Source organism: Nuphar pumila, chromosome 15, assembly GCF_984573655.1.
Source record: "Nuphar pumila chromosome 15, dmNupPumi1.hap1.1, whole genome shotgun sequence".
NCBI classification, from domain to species: domain Eukaryota; kingdom Viridiplantae; phylum Streptophyta; class Magnoliopsida; order Nymphaeales; family Nymphaeaceae; genus Nuphar; species Nuphar pumila.
In genome coordinates this window covers 10,142,178-10,155,151 of record NC_143263.1, presented here as the reverse complement: position 1 = coordinate 10,155,151, position 12,974 = coordinate 10,142,178, and the positions used below count along the sequence as shown (strand labels likewise).

Here is a 12,974-nt window from a genome sequence, read left to right as displayed (position 1 = left end):
TTGATTATGATGAAACCTTTTTCCCTCTTGCTAATTGCCTTAGCATCCATTAAACAATTTCCTATTTATCAACTAGATGTCAAAAATGTTTTTCTCACTGGTGATCTTTGTGAAGAAGTCTATATGGATCGTCCGCCTGGGGTTGACATTGAAAAAAGAAAATTTATTAAACTTAAAAAGGCTCTTTATGCTCTTAAGCAAGCTCCAAAGGTTTGATATGACCGGTTTAGTAAAATTGTTATTGATAGTGAATTTATTTCTTGTTATACTGACACAACTTTCTTTATTAGAAATGCAGAAAACAATATAACTATTTTGTTATTATATGTTGATGATATGATTATCACCAGAAGTGATAAAAAATGCATTGAAACAATTAAAAATATTGTTAAAAGAAATTTTGCTATGTCTGACCTTTAATTTCTAAGGTATTTTTTAGGTATTGAAGTTGCATATTCCCCTAGGGAGTATGTGCTCTCTCAGATGAAACTAGCATATGATATACTTGCTAAATCTGGACTAACTGACGAAAAAAGGTGAATACTCTAAAAGTAATCAACGTAAAAATGAGGGTCAATGATGAAACTCCTTTAGAAGATCTTACTCTTTATCGCCAGTTGATTGAGCCTCTTACATCTATCACCAGGCCACATATAACACGTGGTTCACAATGCCCACCAATTTTATCATGCACCTACCACTGTTCACATGGCGACAGTCATGCGTATTATCAAATATCTGAAAGAGACAATGACAAAATGATTTTTCTTATCTTCATCTTCATCTCCTAGTTTAACTGCTTATACCGACTCTGATCGGGGTGATAACCCCAATGATCGTATTTCTACCATAGGTTATTGTATTTTTCTTGGCAATTCGCTAATATCATGGAGATTAAGAAACAAGAGAAAGTGTCACTGTTTTCCACTGAAGTTGAATATAGGACGATGGGGACCACTATCATTGAAATTGTTTGGTTGAAAAGTCAACTTAAAGACATTAGAGTCATCATCACTACTCTTTCAAAGATGTGCTGCGACAACAAGAGCGCGATCTATATTACCATCAATCATACATTCCATTAACAGACAAAGCACATAGAGATGGATTGCCATTATTTTCATGATGAATATCTGAAGGGCACTGTTGAACTTTCGTATGTCACATCAGAATATCAACTTGCAGATTTCTTCATCAAAGCATTGTTGTCTCCCCGGTTCTCCTTTCTTCTAGGCAAACTTTCAGTGATCTTACCGTCAGTTTGAGGGAGGGTGTTAATATATATATATATATATATATATATATATATATATATATATGTGTGTGTGTGTGTGTGTATTTACCTTTGTCTTATGTATATAAGTATATATATACATCTATATGTATATATAATATACTTTTTGTATTGTAATAGGTTATGTCCTCTAGGGACATTTTGGTAATTTTACCTGTGTAATAGGGACTGTCCACTAGGGACAGTTTTATTTTTTTTGTATTTTTTTCTATTTTTTCCTGTTTTATTTGTGAAAGGGCATTTTGGTCAAATGACCATAGAGCCATTGGGATGCTCCCAACGTCTCTTGGGAGCTCCCCAAGGCCCTTTCTTTGTGTATAAAAGGGGGCTTCTCACTTCTTTTGTAAGATGGTTTCTCCCAAGCATTTGTTATAAAAAATACATATATATTTTTATGTTCTTGTGTTCTTTTTTGGGCTCTTTGTAAGCCTTGTATGCACTATTGTGCTTGTGTATTGCCTTTTGACATTTGTATCGTCCTTTAGTAGGACTTGTGTTTGTGCTTGTGCACTTTGTATTTGCTTTCCGCTTGTTTCATTAGTGTTTTCTGTGGCTTTTGTTCTGTTTTGTGTGTGTGTGTGTGTGTGTGTGTGAGGTGATGGCAGTGCACAATTGGTTCATAAAACGTATCTACTAAGACTCTAAATCTTCATGTAATGACTCCTGACATTATCATTTGGGATTATAATTTTACAATGAAAGAAATCATTTTATATCTACTAATAGCGGCCACATCAGCATATTTTCCAACTATGCAATAAAGCATTATCATCACAGATATAAACATTGACATTTCAAGAGGTTCCATCAATTGTCATTAATTACACAATAATCATTGTACTGTTCTACACATTTGATGTTGTTCTGCCAGAATACTCAATAATGGAATCAACACTAGTGCATGATGTGTAGAAGGGATAGTGGTACACGGAAAGCCCTGCCTTTACTGGAATGGATGAAGCTAACTTGAGTAAAGCGGCAGGCAGGAGTCAAATAATTGAAAGGGCATTTAGCTCTAAGATTATCTGGGAAATGAGTAGAGTCTATCAGTGCTATTTCATGGTAGATGATCCATCTTAGTTCATAAGAACAAAAAAAGGTCTTGTTTATTGTGATATCTGGAATTTTATAGATTAAGCAGCAAGGCAAGGGGAATATGGAAGAGATAAAATAATTTAAAAGGGGTTGGGAACAGAAAAACTTATTTGCCATTCATTGCTTCCTATAAATGAACTAGGGCAGCAAGGAAATGGGAATAAGGAAAAGATACAAAATCAATAGAAAGAAGTCGGGGTAGAAAAAAAAATACTAGCTGTCTTCATTGTCTGTGATGCCTATTAAGTTCTTGCAATTATGCATGTGTGTATATGTTAAAATACATGTAATCAATATATATATATATATTCAATCATACCCGATAAGGGTATTCCTGTAATTCTGCCCAATAGGGGCATTGTAGCTTTTTTTATTTTTGTTTTTGTTTTTCTTTCTTTTATTTTTTTGTTTTTTTTTCCTAAAATGCATTTAATGCATTCACATTGGGGGTCCCAACTAGGAGTCGTTGGGCCCCCAATGGTCACAATTGTGACCGTTGGGAGCCCAACAACACCTTGTTGGGCCTCCCAATGTGGTCTCTCTCTCTTACTTTTCTCCCTCTCTCTCTCACTCCTCCTTGCCTATAAATAAGTGGGGTCTCCCCCTTTCTAAAGTAATTGGCTTCTTGAAGCCCTTTCTTGCATTTATAAGAATTTATGTTTGCAAGCCATTGTTGGCTTTTGTGTATGTTCTTTTTGGACTTGTTCTTTGCTTTCTATATGTGAATGTCCATTGTAGGACATTGTTTTTATTTTCGCATATTTCATTACATGGTATCAGAGCCAAGTGTATGCTCTTGATTCTTGATATAGCTAGTTGACTAGTTATATTTTTCATTTTGTATTTCTCTTTCTTGGTTTGTCTTCTTGAGTTTAAAATAGAAGAATAACAAAAGATTGATCTCTCCTTCAAACTTAATGGTTCCAACTAGATGATGTGGGCCGCCGCTATGGAGAACAACCTCAAGGGTAAAAAGTTTTAGGGATACGTCATGGGCATTATTCCGGAACCGCAACTCCAACTCACCAAGATGGATGGTGATTAAGAAAAAACTCTTGAAGGAAATGCCCGAATGAAGGCCATTGAAGATCACCAATCTAAAGTGGAAGATTGAGAAAACAAGCATACAAAAATTCTTGCTTAGTTCATGAACAATGTGAAGCTTAAAATTTGCGCCAACATTGCTGAATTTCGGATGGCAAATGAAGCATGGTTCTTTATGAAAGGTATGTATACTTAAAAAGACCTTGCTCATCAATTCTTTCTCCAAGAAAAAATCCAGACTATAAGCAAGGGGAAATGGGTGTAAGAGATTACTTTAGCACCCTTGGACCCTTATGGGATGAGCTATCTCTACTAGAACCAAAGTGGGTTTCTAGTGAAGATGTGGAACTAAGAAGAGAACAAATGAAAAAAGAACACTTTTTCCATTTTCTACATGGGCTTAGGCCCGAATATGAACAAGTTAGATTTTTCCTACTTCATAGATCTAAGCCTCTTCCTTTGGAAGCTGCCATAGCAGAAATATGCCAATAAGAAGCTCGTCTTGGCATGATTAAGGGAGGATATTAAGTTTTGGCCGTGTCTAAACCCGACAATCATGTGAAAGCCTATAAGCCTCCACACTTTGGGAGGCAAAATAACTATAATGGCAACTATAGAAAAACCATTTGCCATCATTGCCAATAACCGGGTCATATAAGACCTAATTGCCCTAAGCTAAATGAAACACCAAAAGTAAGGTTGCTTTCGTTGAAGAAATTACTCAAAAGGAGCAGACTATCAAAGGGAAGAAGTCCTCTCTTGCTCAACTATCGAAAGCACTTCAAATTCTACTCAAATCGCCATCAACTTCGTGTGCCGCCATAGCTTCTTCTTCTCCTTCAGGTATGTCTTCTTGGATTCTTGATTCTGTAACTTCCTTTCATATGACCCCTCTTGAAAATGGGCTTTCCGATTTGTGTAATAACTCTAAAAACTCTTATGTTTCAACCGTCGATGGTACATCTTTACAAGTAAAAAGTTTTGGAACTTTAAATTTTTCCAAAGATTTCTTTGTGCCAAACGTAAGAGTGGTACCTCAACTTAATTTAAATCTCTTTTCTGTTTCTCAAATATGTGATCATGGATGTGAAATCTTCTTCTCAACTAAGGATTACTCTATACAGGATCTTCGGTCCGGGGAGCAGATTGGGCAAGTCCATAGGAGGGGAGATCTCTATTACATGAGCAACTTGAAACTTCCCACAAACTCTTTTTGTAATCATGTCCAAGATAAAAATATTGAAACTTGACACCAAAGACTTGGACATCCAAGTTTCTCAAAAATGTACTCCTTTCCTTTTGGAAAGAAATTTTGTAATGAGAAACATTTTGTTTGCAAGAATTGTATTTTTGGAAAAATGAAATCCACTCCTTTCCAAATAGAACTGTTGTATCCAAAAGACTTTTTGAGTTAGTCCATTCGGACGTTTGGGGCCCTTCTCCGGTCATATCGAAAGGAGGATACTCCTCTTATATTACTTTCATTGATGACTACACTAGATATGTGTGGATCTATTTTCTCAATTTAAAATCCGAAGTCTTTGACTTCTTCAAGAAATTTCATATGATAGTCAAAAATCAATTTTCAAGTAATATCTCTACTCTTAGATTTGATTCGGGTGGAGAGTATCTATCAAATGAATTTCAAAATTATTTAGAAACAAATGGAATTTGTCATCAAAGATCATGTCCTAGGACTCCTCAACAAAATGGTCTAGCCGAAAGAAAGCATAGACTCATTTTGGAAACCACTAGGACACTTCTTATTTCTAAAGAAATTCTAAAAAGTTTTTGGGCCGAAGCCGCTTTAACTTCAACTTGATAAATAGAATGATATCTTCATCTTTACAAAATACATCTCCATATGAAAAATTATTTGAAAGAACACTTGATTTCAATAGATTAAGAATTTTTGGGTGTAAATGTTTTATCCTTACACATAAAAGAGATAAATTATCTTCTAAAGCTATTGAATGTGTTTTCTTAGGATATGGAGAAAATCAAAAGGGTTTTAGATGCTTCGACCTTAAAAACAACAAACTATATGTATCTAAAGATGTAACCTTTTTAGAAAATGAAAATGGTTTTGAGAAAACTAAAGATATTGACAAAAGCGAATATGCTTTCTTATTTGATCTTCTCTCTCAAGAAGATGTGACTCCTCAAGAAAAGGAAATCTCAAATGATTTGTTGAATGATCTAGAGGATATTCCTCTTAACAATGCTGAAAATGAAAGTGATAGATCCATCCAAACGTATGTTAGGCGTGGTCAACAAGTTCCCATGAGTGCCTTAGAAAAATACTCTTCCAACATAGAAGAAACCTCCTTAAGGAGATCCGGCCGAATCTCCAATCCTCCTAATAAGTTTGTTTCCTATGAGTCTAACACCAAAGTATAAAGCATGTCTAATTGCGTTACACTCTTTTCATGAACCTTCACATTATAATGAAGCCAAAAACATTCTCCAGTGGGTTGAAGCCATGAACTTAGAACTTAGTGCCCTTGAAAAGGCAAAAACTTGGGAAATAACCTCATTACCCACTGGAAAGAGATTTATTGGATGTAGATGGGTCTTCAAAATTAAAACTAAAAGTGATAGGTCATTAGAACGCTATAAAGCCCGGTTGGTAACAAAAGGATACATTAAAAAATACGGTATAGACTATGAAGAAACCTTCACTCCTGTAGCTAGGATGATTAGTGTTAGGACTCTTATTGCGGTTGCGTTAGTTAAAAATAACTTATTTATCAATTAGATGTTAAGAATGCATTCCTAAATGGTGAATTAAATGAAGAGGTTTACATAGATCCTCCTCCAAGAGTATGTATTGGTGAAAATAAAATTCTCAAACTTAAAAAAACATTATATGGTTTAAAGTAAGCTCCAAAGGCTTGGCATGATAGATTTAACAATGTAATGACAAGTTTGAATTTTCGCTCATGCTATACTGACACTGCTTTGTTTGTAAAAAGTGCAGGGTCTTCAGTAGTTATTCTACTACTTTATGTTGATGATATGATCATCACTGGAAGCGATGAGCAATGAATCAATGATATTAAGAAAGTTTTAAAAGAGAATTTTGACATGTCGGACCATGGTTTCTTAAGATATTTTTTAGGAATTAAAGTAGCGTACTCTCTCCGAGGGTATATTCTCTCTCAAATGAAACTTGTTGCTGACATTTGTTCCAAGTCTGGCATCTCCGATGATAAGAAGACAAAAACCCTTGAAGTTATCAATGCAAAGTTAATGTTGGAAGATGGAACACTCCTCGAGGATCTTACTCCCTACCGCCAACTTGTTGGGTCTCTGACCTACTTATCCATCACTCGGCCAGACACAACTCATGCAGTTCACTCAGTCAGTTTCAACATGCACCTACAACTGTGCACATGAGTGCAATCTTAAGGATAGTCAAATACATCAAAAACACCATAACTAAGAGAGTTTTTCTTTCCTCTTCGTCATCACTTGATTTAATTGCTTATACTGATGTTGATTGGGAAGGAAATCCTAATGATAGTCTCAACTACTGGTTTTTGTGTTTTCTTAGGTGACTATGATTTCTTAGAGATGCAAGAAGCAACACAAAGTATTATTGTCTTCAACAGAAGCGGAGTATCGTGCAATGACCACTACAACCATGGAGCTTGTGTGGCTTAGAAGTCTCTTCAGTGATATGGGCATAGTCATCTCTACTCCTTCGAAGATGTGTTGTGACAACAAAAGCGCAATCTATATCACAAGCAATCACACCTTCCATGAGCGTACTAAACACATCGAGATGGACTGCCACTACGTTCGTGATGAATACCTAAAAGGAACCATAGCACTGCCTTACGTTACATCCGAGTACCAGTTGACGGACTTCTTCACTAAAGCCCTTGCTGCTCCTCGTTTTATGTTCTTTCTCAACAAGCTTTCGGTTATATCCCTGTAAAGCTTGAGGGAGGGCGTTAAAATACAAGTAATCAATATATATATATATATATATATATATATATATATATATATATTCAATCATACCCGATAAGGGTATTCCTGTAATTCTGCCCAATAGGGGCATTGTAGTCTTTTTTTATTTTTGTTTTTCTTTTTATTTTCCTTTTTCTTTCTTTTATTTTTTTGTTTTCTTTTTTCTAAAATGCATTTAATGCATTCACATTGGGGGTCCCAATTAGGAGTCGTTGGGCCCCCAACTGTCACAATTGTGACCGTTGGGAGCCCAACGACATCTTGTTGGGCCTCCCAATGTGGTCTCTCTCTCTTATTTTTCTCCTTCTCTCTCGCTCCTCCTTGCCTATAAATAAGTGGGGTCTCCCCCTTTGTAAAGTAATTGGCTTCTTGAAGCCCTTTCTTGCATTTATAAGAATTTATGTTTGCAAGCCATTGTTGGCTTTTGTGTATGTCCTTTTTGGACTTGTTCTTTGCTTTCTATATGTGAATGTCCATTGTAGGACATTGTTTTTATTTCTGCATATTTCATTACAGTATATGCATGCACGTGTGTTCAGGCTGGTGTGTGTGCATATGTGTACATTGCCTTTATGTAAACTTAAAATTGGGGTTGGTGAAAAGAATGAAATAAGAAATACTGAGAATTGTGGATATTTTTCTAAGGTTAAGGTCACCTCATAAGTCACATAGTTTATGGTGAACAGAGACCTATTTGTTTTACGTGGTACTATCTTTCCATCCCCGATAGATTAGGATTGATAATAACCATCAAATTTGTAGGGAAATTTATGGTCAAAGTCCTTAGTTTTTCACAATCAATTTATTCACATTTGAATTTCAGTTGGCTCCTAATGCCCAAATTGCTTCCACGAGATCCCTCACCTTAAGATGTGGGAGGTCAGTGGCCAAGATCCATGAGGACTTATTGGTTGCCTAGCTCCTCCAGAGGATTCTTTGACTCCAACGGTGCCTCCAATGTTGAACTCCTTCGATAACTGATGATTGATTGGTTATTAATTTGGTGATTAAACGGGATCAAAGCTTTGTTTACATTGTTAGACTGAAACTTAACAAATTTGGTTAACTGTGCGGAAATTTTCATATAGAACCTAAGAACCTTTTATAAGCTCAGTTAGTTTTTTTGTTAAAATTTTGAAATGCCTAATTGGGTTTTAAATTCTTTATTTTCTTGTAGAATATTGTGTGTTTCTATAAAGTGCAAGTTGTTTAAAATATTCTCAATGTTTCACAGATAACAGCCTATCTCAAATATTTTTAGAAGTCAGTAGCGTATTTCAAATTTAGTAAGCAATGAAGTAGTGATGGGAGTGTAGTGAAGCTTGGTGAGCACGAAATACCGGTGGATGATTCTTTCAAATATTTGGGATCTATCATTCAAAAGTATGGAGAAATTGATGGAGATGTAAATCATAGGATAAAGGTTGGGTGGATGAAATGGAAGAGTGCAACTGGAGTGTTGTGCGATCGTAGAATGCCATTGCGGTTGAAGGGAAAGTTTTATAGGACGACTATTAGGCCCGCTTTACTATATAGTACGGAATGTTGGGCTGCCAAGAGACATCATATTCAAAAAATGAGTGTAGCTGAGATGCGTATGTTGAGATGGATGTGTGGAAATACAATAAAAGATAAGATTCGGAACGAGGAGATACGTAAGAAGGTTGGCGTTGCACCCATTGAAAATAAGATGAGAGAGAATCATTTACGGTGGTTTGGACATATCCGACAAAGGCCTAATGATGCTCCAGTTAGAAGGATGGAGAAATGGGAAAATATATTAGTTAAAAGAGGTCGGGGTAGGCCTAGGAAGACATGGATGGAGGTGATAAGAAAGGATATGAATGCTTTGAACCTCACCGAGGACATGACATTGGATAGAAATGAATGGAGGAGAAGGATTCATGTGGAAGACCCATAATGATTTTCTTTGTTGGTTCATATCGCCGACCCCAATTGTTTTGGGATGAAGGCGTAGTTGTTGTTGTTGTTGTTGTAGTAGTAGCGTATTTCAAACTTCTTAGATATGTTCAGCTAAGTGTAGGAAGATTCTACCCTATTGACACTTTGTTGGTTTTCTATCAGCTTCCACAATTTAAAATTGTTAGATTAAAACTTGACAATGTCATTTTGATTCTTCTACTTGAATTGTTGTCCAAATGGTGGAAAGATGGAGCACATACACTCTATAAGGATATGCAGGGTGGGAAAAATAAACCAAGCCTCAGCTCAGTTCAGTTTGGCTCACATAAACTTCATTTGGGTGTGTCAAGTAGGCTCAGCAATCTGAGCTCTGAGCAGCTTGTTTAGCATAAATGAGCCAAGCATGAAAAAAGGGTTTAGCTCCCTGCTCAAGTATATATATAGTCACACACTCACACACGCGCATGCGCACTCACACACACAAACCACCAAATATGTGAACTGTGTATGAACTGGAATTTCCTTGTTTTTTCTCTCAGCCAACCTGAAGATGTGTTTCACATGGTCCATTTGCTGGAAATTGACTCTTGGATTGTGCTTCTTTTATGAAAAAATACAATCTTTTTAGGTTTGTTATTTATGAAAATTCCAGCACCTGTTGGTCAGATTTCCAAAAAGAAAAAGAAAAAGAAAAAACCCTTAAAATGCCAGTTGGCATGATAGTTTTTAGTATTCTGGTTAGGAGGATTGCATCTCTCTCTCTCTACACACACACAGACACACCCACGTGCACACACAAGCACATACATATATAAAGTCAGCTCCAGTTTGAGCTTGGCACCACCCGCCAAGAGCAAGAAGAGCCTGTGCTGAAGCTGGATCTGAACCTAAAGGGGCTGAGCCAGAATGACCAAAAGCTTAGGCCATTCAGCTTGTTTACCCGCCCTAGGGATGTGAAATATGAAACCAGGCAATGAGATAGTTTTGGTTGGAGTTAGCAGATCAGCTTTCAGACCAGGGGCAATTACCGGGGGATGAGATATGGAAAATTCACCACCCTCAGCTCTCAGATCACACTCATGTACTGGGCATCATAGAGTAGTTGCACTGCACTCCCGTGGTTCAGAGAACTAAAAATTTGGTTATACAGCCTGTTGTTCTAATAGTCCCATAAACTGCAACTAGAGTTCAGGTAAATATGCACTTGTAACTTTTAACATAATTTTGTTTACTGTGGGCATTAACATTAAATGAGATAGCTGGATGGTAGAGTCACACTATCATAACTAAGGAATCTTGCATTTGACATTGAATTCTGTGGACGCTAGCCTGCTGCTTGCCTATAAAAAAAGGATATTGAAATTTTTTGAAAAAGATTTGGATTACTCTTAGTTTTAAGACTTTCGATGGGGACTTATGGTTGAATTCCTACATATTTTCCATATCTAGGCATTTGTACAATGACTGTAATAGAACACTTTTTTTCCGATGAAGAATGTAGGAAAATTGGGATATAGAGTGGTAGATGACAATTTGTCATTCTTGGGATTTCTGGTTATAAAAGATATAGGAAGGTTTAATTTATTGATTCTCTTGAGAATTTGTCACTGGTTGTCAAAAAGTATGGAAAATTTTGTGAAATCATGTTTTTAAAAAAGGGAACATGCCTATAGATTGTTGTGGATGATCTGATGTTATTTTATTAAAATTCAGTTTAGGTGATATTTTCAAGTCTCAGCAATTTGTGTAAAATCATGCCAAAAATGCTGTGATATTTCTAAAATATTTGCTGCGATTGTAGTAAAGATATCACCTGAGCTGTTTACATATGTAAACATCCAAATTACTCCATGGCGTTTGGAGCTTTAGCTTGCTGATTCTTTAGAGCTTGCCTAAATGCCTCCACAGCTATCTCTTCTCTCTAGCTGCTTGTCCAACAAGAGTTAACTAGTCATTCTCAAATTTCCTTTTGTGCCAACCTAAATTTTTGGACTTCTTCAATGGAAGAATATGTAAGGTGTATTTAAATGGTAGGGTCTTGTCGCACCTCACAAACAACACTCAAGGAGCACAATATTTGTAAAAATAATATTACTATTCACTTAAAGAATGCTTTAGAGAAACATACTTGAACAATGAGTAAGACCCCATTTAAATAGGAGAAGAAAGAGGTAGAAGGGCTAGTCCTGCTAGCCGTTGGCCTAGAGTCCCAACAGCTAGAAACAGTAAAAAAATACAAATAAAAATAAAAAATAGAAAATAGAAAATAGAAAAACAAAAATACAAAAATGCCCCTAGAGGGCATGACCTATTACAATTAGTAAAAAGACCAAAATGACCCTAGAGGGCATGACCTATTACAAGAAGATATATATATATATATATATATATATATATATATATATATATATATATACACACACACACACACACACACACACACACACACCATATTCACCTGTATCGTTAAAGGTAATTTCTCGGCGAGGTTTTTTCTCGGAGAGATTTTCAAAAGTTGATAAATCTCGGGAATTTTTTGGGAGTTTAAAAATTTGAAAAAACTATAAATAACAACAAAAAAGATAAGAAAATAATAAGTTTTGCATTATTTTTCTTCCAAAAATATAACAAAACATGTTTTAAAGGTTTTAAAATATAAAAGAAACAAAAAAAAGAACTGCATACTTAAAATAAAAAAGAGATTTTTCCCAAAAATATCGTGATATATTCTCAATATTATCAGCTACCTTGAAATAGCCGATAATATCATGATATTTTCAATATATATCGGTGACAGTGGTATATATATATATATATATTTCGTAGCTGTACAATCTTTAGGTGTGCAGCTACAGTGGAATCACGCTGGCCATCTATCACGAGTGTCATGGATGGCCAGCATGCAAAAACGGTTCAAAAAATGCTAAAAAACATGTTTTTTTGCATTTTTTCTGGAATTAGCATCACTTTTGAAGCGCTGCTAACTTCCACTAAGGGACACACATAATTTTGTAGAAAGGTTTTAGCTGCTCTTCAGAACCGCAGCTAAAGGCCTTTTTGCTTTATTTTTTACGCTTTTCAGCATTTTTTGCAGAAAAAATGCTGAGCATCCATCACACGCGCAATGGACGCTCAACGACACCCCGTTTTTGAGTTGCACGTGCACCTATGGATTGCACAGCTACACATCACTCTGTCTGCTATGTCACATAGGTGCGGGTGCTGATGTGGCACTTTAAAAAAACATGGGTGCGGGGAATATATATATATATATATATACATTTTAACAGTTTTAAGTTAACACTATGTGTATTTGTGTGCATTTATGTATTTATATATATATAGTATAGATAAAAATGGACTTGATTAGGGTTAACTGAATCTACTTTTGGATAGAAATGGACCTCGGTGTGGCTGACTTCACCTAACACAAAGGAATCTGTGTCCAAGTGTCGCACCCGCCTGGGTGCGACGCGGGTGCGGTGCCCCCTGTTAGAAGAGTTTGTGTGACATAGTCTGTCTGTCTCTCTCTCTATATATATATATACATATATATTTAGCATATACTCACTTGCACACGACTCAGGTAGATATGATATTCCCATGCTTTTCCTTGTTTGCTTATCACGATGAAGTGTGA

General features: G+C 36.0%; 1 protein-coding gene across 2 annotated transcripts in view; it reads left to right on the top strand.

The window, feature by feature from the left end:
• Positions 1–12,974, top strand: part of LOC149814445 (protein CHROMATIN REMODELING 5-like) — a 77,909-nt gene that overhangs the window by 47,010 nt on the left and 17,925 nt on the right. The window lies entirely within an intron of this gene.